This window comes from Cavia porcellus, unplaced genomic scaffold (assembly GCF_034190915.1).
Source record: "Cavia porcellus strain 051 isolate PalLab524CR breed Dunkin Hartley unplaced genomic scaffold, mCavPor4.1 scaffold_5, whole genome shotgun sequence".
Taxonomy (NCBI): Eukaryota; Metazoa; Chordata; class Mammalia; order Rodentia; family Caviidae; genus Cavia; species Cavia porcellus.
In genome coordinates this window covers 68,313,399-68,335,213 of record NW_026947488.1, presented here as the reverse complement: position 1 = coordinate 68,335,213, position 21,815 = coordinate 68,313,399, and the positions used below count along the sequence as shown (strand labels likewise).

Below are 21,815 nucleotides of genomic sequence, written 5' to 3'. Positions count from 1 at the left end.
TTACATTTCCTGTGAATTCGAAATTAGGTCAAAGCTTGAAATTCAGGTTGAACATCTTTAGGTACCGTTTTATTACTTATTTTTATTTTATTGAATTATAAAAATATAAGCTGTAGTCATTCTGCTTTTCAAAATGTAAGATTTTTTTTTACCTGATTTGGCTGTATGTTTCATACATAAGTATTTGATATCTTTAAGCAGAAATTTCTATACATATGTATTAAACTGGGTTTCTTGATTATGTTCTCAGATTCTCCATATCTTTATAAATATTTTTGCTACATGTGTCAAATCCTGAAAGAAGTATGTTAAATTTTCTATGCTGCTATTTTATAGTCAACATCTTGAGTTTTTATTCTATATGTATATTGAGGGGGCAGTGCATTTGTGTGATACATCATTTTATGATAATTAGAGAATCTTCAAATTTGCCTTTGCATTTATCTGACATGTCTTACTTATCCACAAAATGAAACACAAAATGGTCACATTCTCCTTTGCATATTCAGACTTTTATCCTCAGGTCCCCATAATGAGAAATCCTAAAATACGGAGTGACACCAGCACCAGAAACCATGTTGCTAGGTACGAGGCAGTGGAAACTTCAGCTCCTCATCCTCCATTTCATCCTGGTTCCCCATAAGCAGTGAGTTAGTACTGCTTTAAGTAGATTTCAGTATTTTAGTCAACATCATTTAGTTTCCCCGGAATTCTTAACTTTTCCTCAGAAAGTAATCTTATTTTTCAATCTGTTGTAATTTTTACTTGCTAGTATATGTTTTAAATTTTAATGAAACTGTTGAAGAAAAATAACTCTATCAGATCCAAGGAATTACAGTAAAGTTTCCACTGTGCATCTACCCTAACGACCAATTGCATAGCCAAAATATGGCATTTTAACTGGAGTTTTTAAAAATAAGTGCTGATTTTTACCATACAGAGTCACTTTGAAAAAATTACTTAAAACAGAGAACTGCTCATTAGAGGCAAAATATACTTTAATGCATTTTTCATTATACTCAGTACAGCCATCTGGTTTGTAAAAACGCTAGAGGAATTTTGGAAGAATATTAGCTTTTCTTGTTTTGGTTTCCTTTTATCTTTGTTTTAAACGCTCTTTCCAGTGCTACATTTGCAGCATAGAATATAATTGGCCAGTAACAAAGTTGCAGCCCTGTTTGAAAACAATGATTCAAAAGTATCTCCAACCAGTTGCTTCTGGCTGATAATGGCCACCTTTCGCTTGTCCTCTGCAGGATTAAATTTGAACCTCCTTCCATATAAGCCTCCTGTTTATCCTCCTCTTCCGTCCCCACCTGTGAGTCCCCACTAGGAAAGCCACTCCATGTCTACAAAGCCCAGCTGTAGTGCTGGGGACAGGCTTGTGGTGCTCCAGGGGACTCACAACTAGCCCTGGCTCCTCACCTGCCCTTGCAGCTCTGCCATTCTGCAGCCAGTGTCCTGGGGCTGCAGTTTATTCTGATCTCGTTACAAAATAATCTCAGGCTTTTCTTTTTGTAACCGTCTGTCACTGTGAATCTGTTCAGTACAGCCCCTTTGTCATCTCAGTGGAATTCTCAAAGGCAGGAGGTATATGTGTTTCCAACAGTAAATTCTGTATTTCACTAACAAACACTAGACATTTGAGCAAGTGTTAAATTTCTGTAAATATCAAAATAATGCATGTCTGTAACCTAAAACTTTAAAACTAAAAAATTATTTAAAAGAATAAAACTTGCATAAATAGAATCATTTCACACAGAGGTAATTCCTATTAACACCTTTGTATGTGTTTAAAGGTCTGCAAAATTCAGATTTCTTTTTACTTTAAAATATAATATCATCACTTCCTAATCTTATTAGCTACCCCTTGATATTATATTCTCAAGGATTTGAATAAATAAAATCAGATGATTACACTAAAATTACTTATTTAAATTTGTATTATAACAGATTAGACTAGAATAATTTTAGACTGTTAAAAGTGATCCTGTGATTTTTCAGTCATGTATAAAAATTTTGAATCTCTGATTATGTTCTTAGGATAGATTAATAAAAGTAGAACTAAGGAGTTAAATGGTAGAATATTTTAAAGCTAAAAATATATTTAGCCAAATTCTTCTAGTAATATTGAACAATGTAATTTATCCTTTTCTTGGTGATGTTTTTTCCAAGTGGTTTCTTATTAATCTAGGATTATAGTGTGTTTTTGAAAACACCTAATAATGTTTTAAAATTTGGTGCTGATTCCAGAAAGGCCATTGTTTTCTGAGTCTGTGGGAAGGTATTCATTTTTCCTCCTTCTATAGAATGTCTTGTTGAGCTCTGTGCTAATTTTCTTGCCTTTGGAAATACTTGAATATTGAAAAGTAGTTCCAGATTCAGTGTTTGCCAATAGACAGATGCATGTATACCCCTGGCTCCTCAATGCCCATCTGGTTGTGCATCACATTCTTTTCCTGGAGGCCTAGCTAGTAGGTCCATTTGAAACATTCGTACCCCCGGCACACAGGACTTTCTGCTGTCCTCAGTGTTGATTTTGAGGCCCTGGTACCAATGCTGCACAATCTACTCTTGAAATCTCCACTGCTGGCCACCACTTTAATAATGGGATCTTTACCCCCTCAGGATGCAATGTCCCATCACAAATGCCAATCCCCATCTCTCATCCTTTTGTTTTTTTTTTTTCATTTACATTTATTCAACAAATATGTATTGAGCTTCAACTCTGTGCTAACCAATGGATAAAGAATAGAATAGAACAGAACAGAACAGAATAGAATACAAAAGTCCTTGTCTTTGTGTACCTAAGACTGCATCTCTACATCCATCTCCCACCCCTGCCCATGAGTTTCTGCCACAACTGTTTTGATTGACGTGAGATCTCTAAATTGGGGCAGGAAGTGGGGCTATGAACAAACTGTTATTTTGTTCTCTTACAGATAATTAAGAATGTTCTATTCTATGAAGCTAAGTAGGAGTAAGCCAATGGTTGCTTTTTCTGAAAAGCTTTATCAGCCTTAGATTATTGAAAACTCTTTATGAGATTATATTACTAGCTTGTCCATTATTTGAGTTTCTCTTGGTACTAGGTTAATTTGTCTCTTCTGGGCTTTGAAAAGCATTTTGTATGGATTTATCAGTCAGCTTTAGGGACTACTAATTGGAAACCATATTGAACAAAATTCATACAGGACATTGGCAAACCATAATGTGCCTTCTTCTCCCAAATAAGCTTTGAGGCAATAATTTTCAGAAAGAAAAATTTTTCTCTTGATGACAGAGACAAAGCTATGAGAACAAATGTATTTTATAAACCAATGATGCTATCATATAGTTTTCGATGTTATAATTTATTTTATTTGCTGTTTCTGCTTTCAGTCCTCAATGCAAACATTTGGCAAGGATTTTTTTTTTAGTTTCTCGGCCGAATCCTCAGTCTGTGCAACTCAGCAGGATACCAAAGTGAAGTAGAAATCTGGTCCACATTTACATCTCCATGTAAATTTGTTACTGGATCCCATAGCTTCCAAATAACAATTGTGGCTTCACTCAAATGTATTTGCAGTATTTTCAGTAGGTAGAGCTTTGTAGGGGAGAATAGAATAAAGCAGTTTCAAATATGTGACACACATCATATAGGACTAGGCAGAATGATGTCAATTATGGGTTCCACACATGTATTTCTGGGGCCTGCTTTGTCACACAAACATCTTTCTTCCAAACATGCACACATGTGAGTCCATGCACATGTGCGCGTGTGCACACACACACACACACACACACACACACTCCTCAGCCAAATTGAAGCATTTTTAATTTTTCCCTAATGAGCTATACTATTTTTATAGGTTTTTCCTTCTATCAATATAAGCTTTTCCTTCTTATTATCTGAATGGCTCCTACTTCTGTTTCTTCAGACTAAGAGTTGGTCATCTGCCCTGAGAATCTTTTATGAGCATCATCCTGCTACAGCTAGAAAGACTTTCCCTGCTTTGTACCCTCATCACCATCTCCACGTTTCCCTTCATGGTAGACCCCAGCCCCAGAAGGAATTTATGTCCCACTTATATATCTGAATCTCAATTCTCCACATTAGCCTGTGGACCCCAGATGGTGAGGGTAAGGTCTGAATCTTTTCTCTCTGTCTCCAAGCCCTTGACACAGAGTCCAGCTTGCAGTAGGCATTCAGGCCTTTTGAGGTTCCCCATCAATCACCTTGAAGTTCCTACACCCACAATACTCCCTCTCTGCTGGCCAGAAATTTCTACCTGCTCTTCTCTGCTCAAACCTCTTCCTTTTTTCCCCTAATTTATCCGTCAAGCTGATGATTTTCCCAATAAACTAACAGAACAGAAGCCATTAAAAGAGGAAAGCACGGCTTCCCCACTGTTTCTAGATAGCTCCCTGCCTCTGTACCCTTAAACTCTACCTCTCCTCTGACTCCAGTGGACAAACAAACCAGCCTCACCGCAGTGCAGGTCCAAGCTTCCATCACGTGGCAGTCACATATCTCTCACTCACCAGAAGTTTCTCTCTTCTCTTTCATAAAATTATGGTGTCAGCATTTGCATCTCTTCTCTCTTATGTAATCGTTCTGTCTTCTCCATGAGATAGCTTTAAACTTGGTTTACTAACATTCATCTAAAAAATAAAAATAAGAAAGCTTTCTTCCCGATACGAGTCTCCAGCTAAAGCCCCATTCATATTCTGCTGTCTTTTACAACAAAATCCCTCAAAAGAATTATCAGCTCCCAGTGTCCACAGTTCTTCTGTTCTCGTTCTGTTTTAAACCATTCCGACCAGGCAGTAGGCCATTAGTCCACATAACATATTCTTACTAGTCTTGGTACTTCCCTCTGTGTTGCTAAATCCGATGGTCAACTCTCACTTTTCATTACTGCACAATCAACCACATTTGGCAAAACTGAGCCTCCTCCTTGCTTGAAACCCTCTCTTTACTTGGATCCTGAGATGCACGAGGATTAAAAAATTCTTAATTCCTAAAAACACTTTGGACAGTATGTAAGTCAGTTTTTTGCAGTAGGAATAACTAACCCTCGTGTCTTAGTGTCTTTGTACCACAAAGATACATTTCTTATTCAAGCTACATAACATAAAGACTTCTGGTCAGCGCAACCTGCTGGGCTCATCAGCAAATCATCTCAGCAGGACTCTATCAGGGGGCTCTGTGCCATCTTTTTTCTCATTCTCAGGTAGAAGGAGAGAGAGGAGCCCCAGCTAAAGCACACTGTTTGCTCATAGCTGGAGGTAGGAACACAAGGCAGAGACACCCAAAGTCTAAGAACTTTTGCTCTACAGACTACAAAAGAAGGTCAGTTTGGGAAGTTATTACATTCTCACTCAGAGCCTACTAACAGGTGTGTTTCCTATTGAATGATGTATATGATGCAACAGAGAACGTCTATGTGGAGTGTCTTAGATGCTGCCCTACTGTGTCACCTGGAGGAGCAAGGAGATCACAGCAGAAGAAAGCTAGGACTATTTGACTGGATGTTCAGGAGCCAAGGGAACCACATGTTAGACAGCACAAGCACAGAATGGCCACTGACATACATCCCCAAAGAAGCTCACTTCCAGTGCCCACCAGAGCCAAAAGGAAATGCACCACAGTCGCACTAGTCCATTGAGACCCTTCTTGCCCTAAAGCTGTCACCAAACCTAACACTGGAAGAGCTAAGCTGAGAAATAAGGATGAGACAGTATAAGCAAGTGGAGAAAGAGATACAAGACTGCAGCAAACCCACGCTGGTAGAAGGGAATCACTTTGAATGGAATTCAGGTTCTGTTATTGCATGCAATTAGAAATAGTTATTAATGAGCTGATACTAGTTGTGATTAAAGTTAAGGAGAAGAAATGATAAAGCTGTTTCCTCTTACACCTCATGAGCCCATATAATCCTAAGTGCTTCAGCTCTTGTATTCCTTGGACTGGCTGCTTCTGCCTGGGCTTTCCAGTACCACAGGGCTGCGTCCCAACCCTGGGGAAACCTGGCAGTTTCACTGACATCCTTGACCATGAGAATGTGGGAGGCAAGAACCTTGGCTGGCCTCACATTTGACCCTGTTTATGTAAAGGAAATCTAGGCATTGGACCAATTTAAGACCAAGGAATTTTGCAGCTGGAGTGCTGAGCTTCGTTTCCTTTTTCATTTATAAACACAGTGGGAGCTGATTTCAAAGTGTTTTTAGGAAGTCAGTAAAAACACTGAGGTGTAGCTACTACTGTTTTATGAAATTCCATCTATTGTTTTGACCTTACCTCTGCTTAAATATAGAAATAAAAAGCTCAGTGTGGCTGGGGGAGAGTGGAGGTGCATTAGTCATCACATCACCCACTTCAGGTTGGGGGAATTCTTAACCAGAGGTCCATTTCCTACTTTAATCAGCCAAGAGATGCAAATTGAGTCAGTGATTAAAGGTAACATGACTCAGGTTAAGAACCAGGTCTTTGGGATTCGTTTCCTGGCCAAGAGAATTACAACTCAATTGCTGATAGAGTTAAGTGGAAAATATATACTTTTGCCTTTATTAGAGCTATTGTTACTTTTAAAGACCCATTGAGAATATAAGATCAAACTTAAACATGATAGCATGAATTCTACTTATTGGAAACTAAAAGAACCATTGGGAATATCGCCTTGCATTCCCAGTCCTACCCATGCTCTGCATCTGACCTTGGAATTCACACTTTACTATTGCTCATTAACACTCAACATCAAGCAAATAAAAATGCTCAGCTAGACACAAAGTTGACTAACAGGATCCTTCACCAGTGGATTTATTTGTTTATCTAGTTTTTGCATTTCTTAAAATGATACTCTTCCCCAAAGCACGTTGGGATACAAGCAGCACATTAAAACAGTGATTAAAATAGATATAACATTACAAAGTACCAATTAAAAGAATAGCAAATGAGGTTTTGCTTTAAAACACTACTGTGCTGAAAACCCTTCAAAAGCTATTCACCTCATCAATGTGCTAGGTACACGTGCAAGGAGTGTAGGAAACTTTGTTGTGGCTTGAGAAATCAGAAAAGAAAAATGTGCTAATAGGAGTTTTTTAAACCTTGCCCCTGCAGTATAATTTTCCTCTACTCCTCTCTATTCACCTATAGAGGTAGTTTGTTTTATTAGGCACCTTAATGTGTCTCTTTAGCCAGAAAGGGTTACAGAGCACTCAAAAGCCTCTTTCTTTCCTAGAGGCTGTAACTTGAGCCTAGAGCCATACTTTACATGGCTTAAATGGCAGCTGATCATGCTTAAGTACTGGAAACAATCAAAGGATCATAACCCTGGAGAACATTCTGCCAACTGAGAAGGAAAACCCTTGTCATTTATCCCCCGTTTTCACCCCATCAGGCCCAGGAGCCTGGCACAGTTTCCTCCCATGACATTGTGTCCTCTCTCTGTTCTGTGGAACACCTAAGCAAGGCCTAGTTAGTTACTAGTCACTGACCTCTCCATCTGATTTCAATTTTGAGTGTTAAGAAAGCTTTTTTGTAATGTGTGGTTTCAGAAATTGGAATTTGCATGGGTAGCGAGCAATTTACAGAAGGCAGTAACACTGCAGTTGTCCAGTTTTACACGTGAGAGCTTAGTGAGTATTCTCTACTGGGAAAGGGAAAAAGTACTCTTCATTTCATTGAAATGAGGGCATGTGCTCACTCACTGATACGCTGCTCATTAAAAATACATGGAAACCTTTCACAGACTGTCTTGCAGGAAGCCCATCTTGTTTGTATAAAATTGTCACTTTTTGCCCTTTCTGCTTTATTCCACCCTAAATACTATGATTCCATGATGTAGGTGCCCATCTTTGCAGTCTGGTTTCTCTCTCACTCCTACCTCTCCCATTCCAGCAAACCAAGCCTTCCACAGCACCCAGCACTGCAAGCACTTCACACCTGGTGCCTTTACACCTGTTCTTCCACCTTAAAATGAATTTTCCTTTGGGATTTAGCATTTTCCATCCCATCAAGCTTCATAGCTAGTTAAACATCCCTTTCTCTGTGTCTTGTACACAAGGATTATTATTACTTCTAAATGCAACCATGTATTTACTGTTTGATTTTACAGTTTGATTTACTGTGAGTTTACAGAAGTGGTGATCTACCCCACTTTTGGAAGCCCCAATAAAACATATAGAAATAGCACACTGTAGGCTTAAAGAGTAGTAGCCTTGGATTTAGAATTCATACAGTACTGGCCTTAGTTTTAAAACTGGATTTGCAGTTTTAAATTCTGTTACCTGCTGGGGGAGTCACCAAAGCTGTAGTTACCTCATCTGTAAAATAGGAATAACATAGTTCTTTTCATTTATTCACTTATTCAATAAACACCATCTACTGTTATAAAATGTTTCTCTAGGTTATTAATATAAAAAATGGACCTCTGATTCAGAGTGTTCTGAATTGGATGTGCTTGGCTGGACCAAACTAAGATTTCATTTTCATAGAGTTTATATTGTAGTAAGAGTGACAGGAAACACATAAGTAAGATTGATCTTCTGTGATGATGATCTTAGGTAAGGCTTAGATAAAAAATAGAGTATGGTGACAATATTGAAAAGTGTCTATTTTAGGGAGGAAAGCAGTGACTTTTGCTCAGAAACCCCACTGAGGTATCTCAGCGAAGAAGGCTCAAGCTGAAGGAATAGTGGGCAAAGAGATCTTTAAGGAACACAAGAAATTGTTACAAAGTTGAGTGAGAAAGGTGGGCAGCAGAAAGATAGGCAGAGCTTGATTATGAAGAGCTTGTCGGGTATGAAGGGAAACACTGGATTTATCATAAATGCGATATTTTGAAAAGGACCACAGTGATCTAACTCAATACAGTGAAGGGTGAGGGAGTGGATGATTAAGTGAAACGCTGCTGGGAGGATATTTTCCAAAACATTGCACGTAAGGTCAGATTGCGAGTAGATGACTGAGGCTGAGAGCTCTTGAGAGAAGGCCCACGGAGAGGCCAGCACAGGAAAGACAGAAACCACAGTCCATCCAGGGCACACAGTAGTCATTTCTAAATGACTCTGTGCTGCAAGACAGCAAGGTTTCTTCTGGGGAAAAAAGAGCAGATGTTGGCTCACATGCACTATGTTGTCCTAAATGCTTGAGTGATGTGCAGATTTACCTGTCAAGATGCTCTGGACGAACTCATTTTCTTCACAAAAATGGAGAGACCGGTGACTAATAAGAAAGGGACTATGAATATGTGCTAAGGCAGCTGACATGGAGGAATATTAATTTGATGCTAACAAGGTTCACCTGAGGTTTGCTCCGCGGGCCTCTCCACGCAGCTGACACACCTTCCACTTTCCCTGACACAGCCGCACACTTTCTCGCCCGGCCTGAAGTACGCTTTAGAGCTCAAAAGAATTCCTGTTAAGCAGATATTCCACAACAAAGTGAAGACAGAGATTGGGGAAAGAACTGAGAGGGATTCTTGTTTGAGCCATTTTCTTATGAATAGTGATGAGATTATTGGTCGAGCCCTGAAGAAATGAGACCTAGAATGGGTGGGTACTTGTAGAAGGGAGGGAGGCTGGAGAGGTGATAACTAACCATAAAGGAAAAAAACTAGATTAACAGGAATATGTCACTGCAGCAAGGTCCTGGGGAAAGTGAGCCTGTCTAAAAGGATAAACTTCTGACATCCAAAAGGGAGCTGTATCTCAAGCCAGAAAACAGAATTCTCAAGAGCACTGTAATGCCTTTATGTCTATAGTTCTGAACCAAACACTGTGAAATAACAACCCCTAAAAGTTATATCAGGCAGATTTTAAAACCTCTTCTATAAGAACATATTTAAACGGCTTCCAGTTTTGTCACCTCCCCCCTGCTTTGAGGGTGCAGCATTCATGAGGGTTTCTACCACAAAGCTGTGACCGCTCGGGAATTTTACCTCAGTGTATATCGATGCCCAGCCAAGACTGCACTGGGGAGCCAAGGCTTGCTGAGGCTCTTGGTCCACTCTTCCAGGTTCCTACTCATATATAGTTTCAGGTTCACATATAGTGTCATGTGCCCAATGGAGTGTGACCCCCGCTCTGCCAATTATACACAAAAGGGAAACCTCCAAGAATTCATTACAGCATTAGTATAGTGGCAATTAAAAGCATCATTAGACTGACTTAAAGGACTTTTTGATTTTCTACAGGAAACATTTTGAAACTCCTGTGTTTTTAGCTCTTGCAAAATCCTTAGATGGGACTCCCCTGCAGAAGAAAGTAACAAACAGAAGTCAGAATATATTCTTGGCTACCATCAGCAGGTCCCTCCTACGTGTTTCCTATACCATTCACTCCATTTTAACTGTATCTGTCCTGCTGTGAGTACAGCTGGAGTGTAGCTTTAGCCATCTTGAGAACACTGAGACTTAGGTTGGCCAATTCTGTTGCTCAGAGAAGCCCACAAGTTCAGGGAGACTGAAACTGGCAAAGGGTGACCTCTGAATTCCCGAAACCATGGAGCTAGACTTCAGGCCTAACTGAAGGCAAGGACAGGTGTCAGAACTTTCAAAGAGCTCTGTCTGCCCTAGCATGACTGGCATCGGCTTTGTTCTCATGGCCTCACACCCCTGACCATTTCCTCCCTGCCTACCAGAGCCCTTTGCAGACCATCGCAGCCTTTGTCTCTAAGCTTTGGTCCCTGTATCCTCTGCCCTTCTCTTTCTTTTATTCGGCTAGTGTTTCTTGAATGCTCTCAGAGTGAGGGGAGTACCACGGCTCCAAAGAGCGTGGCCTCCTGAGTGGGAGGACAAACTGCATATGTGTGAGAACGCCATGACTGTGCAGAGGAGCTACGAGGGCTCCTCTAGGCCTTGGCTCCCATGGCTCAGGCTGCTCTTATCTCACTTCCCCTTCTTACCTCAGTTTCCACCTCATGCTCAGGTGTGGTGACTGCAGAGACTTTCCTCATCCCCTTTGCTCCTTGGGCCACACTGGACTTGAAAAACACAGTGAGCTGGGTCATGGCAGAGCAAACTTGTGGTTGAGAAGATGGGCTCAGAAGTGCCCATCCTGGGTCTTCTTAGCTGTGAGTGTTGAGGCAAGTTTTATCACTCTTCTGTGCCTGTTTGTCATCTTCAAGTGGGACTGATGCACTTACCTCACAGGATCAGTTCCTTGTGGAGGACTGAATCAGCCCAAGGGAAAAGCTCAGAATGGTGCACAGCACATGATGAATGCCTGTGATTGTTATGCATTCCAAAGACTGCCATTCTCAGTGGGCGGCACGATTCTCTAAGGTACTAGCACTGCTCGTTTATCTTTGAGTCCTCGTCACCTGCAGCTTGGCACAGCACAGACTGCATAAACACATGCTGAATGTTGAACATACTGCAGATTTGAACAAACAATGAATCACCAAATAACTGGACCTTAGTAAGGACATATGAAGCAACATCACGTCATAGAACATCTCTAGACTCTCAGATCCAGGAGGCCTTTACAAGTGAAGTGAGACCCTGAGATTTCTCCAACACTGGCTTTCCTGGATTGCACAGGGCATAGGCTGGCCAGAGCCTGGAGATTGGGGTTCAGTCCCCACTCCAGAATCCTGTGGCTTCCACAGTGTCTGAACACATTTTCCTGAGGAATTCCAAGCAGGGTCTACATAAGCAGAGTTCCCAAACCGTGCAGATCACTCCAGGCTGATAGCTTAGCAAAACACAATGTTCTCATTTGGCACTGGAGGGCTCTGATTTTCAGGGTCCAGGGAGGGACTGAGACCTGAAATCTGTGTTTCTAAAAAGTTCTCCAGGTGACTCCAAACTTCAGGCACAGGCTTGGAAATGAATGAACTGGATTTCTCAGACCAGAGGACAGATGTGACACATTCCATTTACAGCTCACAGCACAGCCACGCATGCGAGCATGTAACACATGTGCACACATTCACACACTCACTGGCTCAGGCATGCATGTCAGCTGCCCACTCCAATGAGTTTGTCCTCACCCTGTACCTTACATGCAGAACACTGGGTGTTGCCAGTTCCCATACAAACCCCTGCTCTTTGAAGGAGTAAATTCTAAGGATACTGGACCACCCAGCCCTGCCCTGCCCCAGCACACATGTGACAAACGCAGGCTGAATTAGCACCTGCAGCCGCGCCGTGGTAGTTATAAACTGTGATGGACCTGCTTAATTGTTTTGCCTACATAAGCACATTTTGCTTCATCTATTTGTCAAACTGAAGGAAGGCTGTTTTATAAAATGGGATTTAATTAAATGTTTTGTCCCAGCCTGGCCTTTCCCTTCCGCATCTGCATTATGCTTGTGTCATATTTTCCCTGGAGGGCAGGAAAACAATTTAGTGAAAATGAAGGATGCATTGATTTACTACAGAAAAAGGAAATGCCAAGCTAACAACTGCCCTCTATAATTTTCTAGTGACCATAAGAGAGAGCCTGGGCATTTAACTTAAAGACACTGTGTTTCCAGGTACATCTGGCTCTTTATATCTGTAGTATTTATGCTGCTGTGCTTATAGCCTCACTCTTGATTGAAATTATTTCAGGAATACTCATAAGAGGTATTTTTCTTCCCTGAACAGAATAGATGTTTCTGGTAAGTAAAGTCATTTGTTTCCACCGCCAGACTGGTGACGAGGGCAAGGAAGTCATTCTGTCCCCAAGACCCTAACAGTGGAATCTTAACACACCTCCCGTCACTTAACCACGGATCTCCCACTGCGTATAGAATTTAACTCGACCTACTTTCCTGTCTGTTGATCTGCCTCAGGCCTCAAATGTTCTTCTACTGATATCATCTGTTTTCTGGTTGTACTCTTAGATCTTTCGCTCAATACAGTATCCCACTGCCTCAAAGGAAGCAGGCTACATTAATAGTCTGAGAGAGCTGGATATGACAGCACCTTGCTGAGTATCTCCTGCCTCTAGCCAGTCATCCTGTGTCCACTCTTACTGACTTGGAATCTGAGCCTGTCTAGCCAACCATCAGGGTGGCTCTGGGAGCAACTTGTTTTGTTTGAGGCGAAGGCTGCCAAGGAAGGGAAGGAAGGAATGTGGGACCAGAAATCAGAAAAATGTGATTTGCTACAGAAACACTCCCATCCTCTCTGAGATCTTTAATACTCCTTCCAGCACTAACAATCTTGCTAAGATTTTATTGAGCACCTACTATATGTCAGCTACTGTAGCGGGATCAATTGTGGGGAACTGAAGCACACAGAGTCCAAAAGTTGGGAAAGCAGGTAGAGTCAGCCCTTCACAAAAACAACAGGGTGAGGTGTGTTAGAAAGATCTAGCCCCATACCAGGTTACACACAGGCTTTTAGGAGAAGCGTAACTACTATATGAAAGATAAGCAGTAAGTTGAAAGAAGAGCGATTCTGGCAGACCCTCACTGTCCAAACCTCAACCAGCCCCTCCCAGCTGAGGATGCCATTTCCCTCTGATGAGTATTTGCCTTCTCCCCTGTCCATCCATAGGAAACCCACCAACCGGCCACTAGATAGGAGTTGATCAGTCAAAATGCATGTATAGCTCATTAGGCTGGCCATAGCGGTACACTCCTACAATCTCACACTTGGGAGGAAGAGGCAGGAGGATTGTTGCAAGTATGAGACCAGCCTGGGCTACAAAGTGAGCCCAAGCCCAGCCTGAACTGTATAGCGAGACCCTGTCTCAAAAAGACAAAAACATTTTTTAATGAAAAAATAAAAACAACGTATAGCTAATTAGCCACAAAGTACAACCCATCAAGAGGAAATATTTTGCTGTTTTATACAAAGAACCAGGAAACCTATAGTTTCACTGTTTCCTCTTCTCTATATACATGAAGGAAACAAGCTGGAGGACCTTGCCTCTGCTCTGATTTTCACAAATCATCTGACCAAACTGGAGGGGACTTGACGAGACAGGACAATAACTCACTTTTCAGTTCCTGATGGACTGAACAAGAGCTGGCGGAGATTGTTTTGCATTTATAACACTTTCCAGCTGAAGGCCTCAGAGTGCTTTGTGAGCAGTGATAGGCAGACTTCGTGCTAACACTAAGTGCTCTCGTAATAAATTCTCAGGCAGAGGTCGGATACATTAGGCAGCAGGGGTGGGTGAGGAGAGGTGGCTGGAAAGGGGGCTGTGAGCTGACCCTGCCAAGCAGTTGGACCAGGTCCCCTGCCCACTATCCAGTACGCTCACCACAAGGGCTTGTGTGGATCCTCAGGCAGGCCAAACCCACTTGTCCTCACACCAGAGGGAGTTTCCCAAACCAGAGTCAGGAGACTATGGGAGCTGACTGACAGGAGCTGAGGGCAAGAAAAGGACAGAGACAGAGAGACTCGGGGAAGACAGGAAGGGCCTGACCCCAGGAAGGGCAGGGAGAAGCACAGACCATGATAAAGGATTCTCATGAGTGCCTGTGACTTCCCTTAATATGCGATTTCTCCTGGTCCTCCCTCAGGCCCTAGTCTGTCCCTTCTAGAAGCTGGAATGCTCCTGTTCTGTGGGTAACTGTGTTAACTCCAGGTGAAGTAAGGTGTCAGCAGAATACCTGTGTGCCATTTTGTACCCAGTGGCTGGGAAGCTGAGGATCCTGGGGAGGTATCTCGGTGGACTTCCTGTCACCCCCTCAAATCCCACCACTGCCCTGGTGTCCCATGCATTTCAACCCTCCTTCCACAGCTTACATCTCCTGGACAGCTTGATTGCACTGATTCACCCCTTTAAGGGAATTTGTTGAAAGGCTAACATGTAAGACAGTGTCTTAGAATCAAAGTAAAGAAACTTTTCTGTGCTCCAACTTTTCTCTATTCCCCAGATTCAATGTAATGAGTCCACAATTTTTTTGGACAGTATAGTTTAGCATAGAATTAGATATACAAATGGAAATACGTAAGCTCTTTTAAATAGCATTAGAGAAATAGACAAATTCTTTTTATGTTGTTTAAAGGGTTATTTGAAACCTGTGAACTCAACAACTCTGACTTTGTTATGTTCTTCAAGAAAATAAGAGACTATTTGAGTCAAACTCTCTGCCTGGCTATCCATCAACACCTTTCCTCCCACTCAGAGAATAAGACACACTGGATTTATGATGGATAATGAAACTTTTTTAAAAAATCAAACACAAACCGGGCATGGTGGCACATGCCTGAATAATGCTATCACTTGGGAAGCTGAGGCAGGAAGATCACCACAAATTTGAGGCCAGCTCTGTTACATAGCGATCCCAAGGCCAACCTGAACTATATAGCAAGATGCTGTCTCAAAAAAAAAATTTAAAAAATCAAAGACAAATGTTCACAGGTTCCATCCTTAAAATATTTATGCTATGTTCATATATGAAAATTTTAAAAGTCCAAAAATATTTTTACTAAATAAAAATTTTATATATACAAGGCAAAATTGAGTGGAATACTTATTTTAAGAAAGATCTTGGTAAGGTTCAAAAATTACCAATAGAGTGAAACCATCCTAGCTGAAAGATGGGAAAGCTTGTGGACTAACCAAGGGGTACAAATATTACGCTGAAAAAAAAAAAGAGGGTTCAGGGTGGCAGACAAGGGTGGTTTAGGAATGGGGCTATAAGATCTGTACAGCAAGGGCCAGAAGGGGTCTGGGGAATGGGTCACGTGAGTTTGGTTAGGATGAAGTACAGGAGACAAGAAACGATGGAGATGAGACTGAGACAGTGGAGTTTGGAAATGTCAGGGAGGATGCTTGGGACCCGGCTGATTCTGCATTCAAGGACATCTGAGAAGATGGGAACCACAGCTGAGTCACCCTGATTCAGACACCAGCATGGAGCAGGGGGAGGAGGGATGGGCATTTATGGGACTGAGTCCAGATGAGATAAGATGAGCACCTGAACCAGAAGAGCAGCCGGCGGGCAGGGAGGATGAGCAGGTTCAGGAGATGCTTCACAAGCAACATCAGCAAGCTCCGGGAAAACAAGGAATGCAGGATTTTCCTTTCAACCCTTGCCCTCAGACTGAATGGGGCCAGAAAAAAAGAGGCCCGGGTTATCAGGATTGCAATAGAACACTAGAAAGGAAAATTACAGCACGATACAGTGGCTGAAAAGGAAAATTACAGGATGTCCTTTGAGTTCAGTTCAGAACTGCAGGAGATGCCTGTAAAATGAAAGCTAAACAAAGGAATCTCAAAAAACAAGAAATATACCCTAGGAGGCTTTTCTGCCTTTTTTCTTTCTGCCTTTCTCTTTTTATCAGTCCCTAAACATCTAGGAGAAGTTATGCTATGTAAGAAACACAACTCCACACCTCGTCTCTGTCTTCAAATGACCCTCGGTGTCTGCAGAGTAGGAATTGCATCCATGTGTCCACACGGCACTGAATACTTCCATTCATGATAAAAACAAAAGCATGAAAAAATGTTCCGAGATCTAAAGTGAACTTGAAACATTACTTTAATTAAGGGAAGTTAGGCGTATGTGTGGAGGGTATCATTAGATAATGTTTCTTCCGTGTATTTTACTTGTTATCTTTTTGCACTCATTTTGTAAGAACAAAAAAACTGAGGTCCTTAGAAGTGAAGTTACTTAGTCAAACCCGGACAAGCGGTGGTTAAGTGATAGTCTGGAAAACTTGACCTGAAGCCCATCTACAAATGGCACACCCCCCAGTGGTGAGGTAGAGAAAAAAATGGGTAGTTCAGTGGAAATCTGCTATGCAAAAGTATAGAAGCTGTAGGTGATCTAAATTTTAAAACCATAACAACTCCATAGGCCAGATGCTTGGCTTTCTGCTGACTTTACTTTCTAGTTTGTTTTAACAAAATTTTCTGACAGACTCATTCTGCTGCCAACATCGGGGCAGAGTAGAAAAGATGGAAACACATTAATAGATAAAATATAATTTAATTGATCCCAGAGTCAAGCAGATCTGTTCCCAGAACTATCCTTTATGACTGATTTCTGGCATTTAAAAGGTTAAGAGACACCAACTTTTTACATTATCAGCAGATCTTGATTAATCTGGCAAATGCTATAAATCAAGGGGCAGTGTGAAATTGGACACTAAATGTATTGGACGTTATTATAAAAAGAGAAATTGGATAATTTCTACTCATTTCTATCTGAAAATGAAAAACCGGCAGGGTAATGAATCTCCTTGATCTGTTGAAATGCCTATCGGTTATAAAGTACTTTTCCATCAAAGAGATAAGCAGATTCAAAACACACAATAAAAATTACTCATCACAATATTTTGGTAAAAAAGTAAATATGTCTCCAAGCTGTTATGGTGAATAACTCCTCCCTCACAAGAGGATAAACAGTCCATGTAAAAAAAGAACCATTGAATCAAGAGGCGTTCTTGGGGCCCTGACCCTGAGTGGAAAGAAATCTTTGCAACTGTTAAACGAACTGTCCGTTCTTCCATGAAATCAAGAGCAACCTTAACAAGATGGATTCCTATGATTGAGCTCACATAGGTCTCCATAACAAGATCTGTCAGCCCAAAAGTTATATTTAAATACTTTTCATTGTCAAAGTTAACTTCCCTTTTATTAAAGTCAAAGAAAGAAAAGTTACCATCCCTGGAGCTATAGCTTCATATCTGCCTGGCCTGGTCTAGAAGAGGCTGTGTTGGATCTATGGCTGAGAAGTGGCTTCAGCGAGGGTAAATTGTGGGCCAGATCACCCAGGGGACCATCACTCTGGAGAAAGAACTCCCCAGACACTGATTCCAGGATGACCTGGTTGTCATAACAATGTCTTCTCTATAAAGTTCCCCTAGACCTGAGCCATGTAGTTTCCCTTTTCTGCAAGAAACAGAGACATGACTGTAGTGTGGTAGAAATCACGGTTTTAGTTCCTGTTCTTCCTGTATTTGATAATACTTGGCCTCATATTAACGAGACTCATGTTCTAGCTGAGGTGAGTGAGCAGACAATCAGCTAGACTGCAGGCCTTTCAAGGGACACTTTCTACTCCTCCATCTCAGGAGCCAGAAGGATTGAGTACACAGTAGGTACTTAGTACTGTGGTAATCTTACAAGAAACAATTCTTTCATGCACTTAACAAATGTATCAAGTACTATTCTGGGTACAGTACTTGAAGTAAATCAGCTAACCAAAAAGTCTGACATGCTTACCCTCAGGGAGTGTTCATTCTGACACGCAGCACAATAAAAACAGAACAGAGGCAGGGAAAGCAAAGGACTGGGCACAGAGATGGCACTGGGTGGTGATTTGAATGGGGGAGGCATCCAGACAGGCTTCAAGGATAAGGTTCTCTTGAGCAAGGACTTGGAGGAGAGGAAGTTGGAAGAGCATTGTGGCAGAGGGAAGAGCATGTGCAAAGAGGATGGGTGATGGTGTATCTGACCTGTCGCAAAGATGTCAAGGGCGGACAATGTGGTTGACGGTTAAGTGAGGAGAGGAGATGAGTTGAGAGAAGGAAAGGGTAGAGAAATTTCTGAGTGTCTGCAGGGGCGTTGTAAAGTCTCGGGGATTGTGCTTAAGAAAAATAGGCATCACTGGAAGGCTTGTAAAGAAGAGTTGATGCAACCTGAACAGTGTTTCAATGCAACTCCTGTGCTATCTTTAGAATATTCTATATCCTGTACAGAGGCTAAGGTGGAGGCTAGGGGTTAAATTGGGAGGGAATACAGCAATCTGGGCAAATTAATGAAGGATTCTCTGCTCTGTGTGGTGGTGCAGCTGTAGCCCAACGTGTGATATGTGACTAGTTCTTCAAGGAAAAGCCTCAATGTTGTGACTTATGAATTGGAGGAAAGGGGTTTAGAGATGGAAGGGAGATAAGACAAGACAGATTTAAGGTACCAGATGATAAAAGACCTTAAATCTCAGGGCTGTTATTAGTTATGAAATCAGGAAAATATTTAACTATTCAACTTTAACAAATAGAGTCCTTGGTATTAAGAAATCTGGGGAAGGCAGCCCTGAACTAGTGCAAAAATCAGAAACAACAGCGGTGATTTGGGCTCCTTTTGTCATCCTTGTGTGAGTTATCCTGGTACTAAGAGGTCTACTATATATCCATTCATAGGATGAGGATGGAAGGAGAGGGGAAGGAGGAAGGGAGAAGGGAAGGGAAGGGAAGAGAAGGGAAAGAAAGGGAAGGGAAGGGAAGGGAAGGGAAGGGAAGGGAAGGGAAGGGAAGGGAAGGGAAGGGAAGGGAAGGGAGTATGTTAGGTGAATGTGACCATTTTTTTAATCAGGAAAGTACATGTAGCAGCCCCACCCAACAGATTTCTGCTTATGTCATCTGGGTCCAACTTGGTTACATAACCATTTCTACCTGGATAGCACCTGAGAAGGGTGGTAGACCAGGTGCGTCTACCACCAGCAGTGCTGCCACAAGTCACAGTCAAGCAGATCAGTGCTTCCACAGAGAGCTCACCTCTTCAGCTGGGCTCACCAGAGAGACGTGTGCAAGGCCTTGCGGCTTGCCACTGCCCTGCCTCATCACAGGGTTCCCATGTGAAAAATCCTTCTAAGTCCTGCCTTTTCTGCCTGTCCGTGAGCATCTCTGATTCCACAGTGGGGCCCAGGCCCTCTGCAGGCTATGGCATGTGCCTCTCTGCAGACAGTGGGTGAGTGAGAATATGTGTAACACTCAGGGTTCTTTGAGAATGGCTGTACTCCCTTCCATTCTGTCAGAAGAGGTTTCTGTCCTGTATGCCTAAGTAATCAAGCATGAGGTGCCCACTCAGGAAGGAGCTCATGGCTGAGCATTAACAAGGCGTGTTGTGAGTCAGCAAACCTGATGTGAGTGGATGCACCTGCATTCCCCAGGCCCCAATGCCTTCTGTCCTTCTCTCTCCACTCTTTCTAAATCTATTCTCCAAAAGTTCTGAAGAAGTCAGTAACCCTGAAGTGCACACAACCAAAAGGGTGAAAATGCCTCCTCTCTAGGTATGTCCTGGGTTGACAGCTGACAAGCTCTACAGTGCAAACTGAAGTGCAGCATGGACAGGGCATCTGTCCATGGTTTCACACATCTGGTTTCTCGTCCTGCCTCTGCCACTCACTACCCAGAGCAGCCATACTATTTGGGGCCTCAGTTTCCTCATCTGCAAAATAGCAAATGTGGAAGAGATGTAACCTCAAGGCTGTACCTGCTCTGCTGTTCTATTCAGTGAACCAGAGATATCCATGTTCTCAACAAGTTCATCATTAGTGGTTGATACCACCAGCCAGCTCACCTCCATGGCACCCAACACAGGCTGGCACACAGCAAGTTCTCAGTAATTGCTTGCAAAGGAAACCTTCCCAAACTATAGGTGGAAAGGTAGCCGGGACAGACTTATCTCTACCCACTCAACTCTTTATAAATACACTCAGTATTGTTTTGCCTTCTGTATAGTTTGTATCTAAACGCCCCTCCAAAGCCTCAGGCAGTCATAAGATTTTTTTTCAGAGGTGGCTGAATCTATAATATGTGACTGATTCCTGCCACAATGCTGGGATTAAGGGTAGATGATAGCTGGATCAACCCACTGATTCCACTGGCACTGCCCTAGTCCCAGTAGCCTGGATGCAGCATAAAGGACTGAAAGAGGCTTGTCTCTCTCTCTCGTTTATTGCTTTTACTGTTTTCTGCTGCCTTGAACTGTTGCACCTCTGCCATACCACCCTGCCTTGGAGCCAGCTGCCTATGGGCCGAAACTTCCACAAGATGTGAGCCAGATATACCGTTCCTCACTTAACTTATGTGTATTGGGTGTTTTGTCACAGCAAGGAGAAAAGTAACTTAAGACACCTTCCATCTGTCCTGCTCTCTCTATTTCTTTTCTTTCCTATTGCCAGGCAATCATGTACTAGGGAGTCCCAAGTCAGACTTTCACCCCAATATCACACATAACCTACCATAAAACTACCGTAATCTGCCTTAAACCTGCCATAAATGCCAGAGGTTCCATGTGATTCGGTTGATGCTTTAAATATTGCATTCATCGTAATGACAAACATGCCTAAGGCCTTTTTATGTTTTTCAAGTGCTCTCTTCTCCTCTGTTTTGGGAGGATGGATTCCTGAGAAGTTATCAGCTTGTGGCTTCGGGGAGCTGCTCTGACAGCTAGCTGAGGCCCTGGGGGAAAGGAGTCCCAGGAGACAGGCCTGGGAGAAATACCAGCATTAAGTGCTAGCGGGTAGACAGGGAAGAAGGGGGAAAGATGAACTATGAGAACACAAGACACATTTCACCAAGGTCGCTTTCTACCTTTTAGTATAAAATGCAAGAGTCAGTTGTAGCACCTGTGTCTGTCCTAAGCTTTCTAAAAATCATCATTTTCTGTATGTCCTTTTTCCCATCTTTTTTTCTTTCAAATAAGACTTCTCTTTGCTCAAAGCCTGTTATCTTAGCTTGCCCCAACTCTTGTTTTGTGAAAAGACAGGTTACAAAATAAGAAGAGAAGTGTGTTAATTGATAATTATTAGAGGCCATCTACGCTCCTACACGCGATGGCCTGGTGCCATACAGCACTCAGAATTATTTTCATATCTTTAAGAAGTAGTTTAATTCTGCATGTTTGCCTGTCTGTTTACTTTGGTGGTTATCTCAGTAGTTCTTTTTATATGACAAAATACAGTGGTACCATTTACAGTCCGGTTTACAGTCTGAGACTCTAAGGTGACTTCAGTAATCTGTTACTTGCATGAATGTGTCACACGAGCATAAATTTTAATGTCATTTTCATGACTGTTTTCTGGGCATCTAACCCATGTCATGTTTTAGCCAGGCACAGAGTAATCAAAAGGAACATTCCTCAAGAATCCCACTCTTGCTGATTGCCAGTCAGAGCTGACAAAAATCACTTTTCAAACTTACTTTATTGTTATG

At 42.0% G+C, this 21,815-nt stretch overlaps 1 protein-coding gene and 1 long non-coding RNA gene across 5 annotated transcripts in view; one reads left to right on the top strand and one right to left on the bottom strand.

The window, feature by feature from the left end:
* Slc9a9 (solute carrier family 9 member A9) overlaps positions 1–21,815 on the top strand; it is a 691,893-nt gene that overhangs the window by 511,898 nt on the left and 158,180 nt on the right. The window lies entirely within an intron of this gene.
* LOC134476113 (uncharacterized) lies at positions 3,338–10,606 on the bottom strand. Its single transcript, XR_010047602.1, has 3 exons — positions 9,924–10,606; positions 4,525–4,644; positions 3,338–3,586 (listed from the first exon to the last, which is right to left on the bottom strand). It is a non-coding gene; the product is annotated as an uncharacterized LOC134476113 (long non-coding RNA).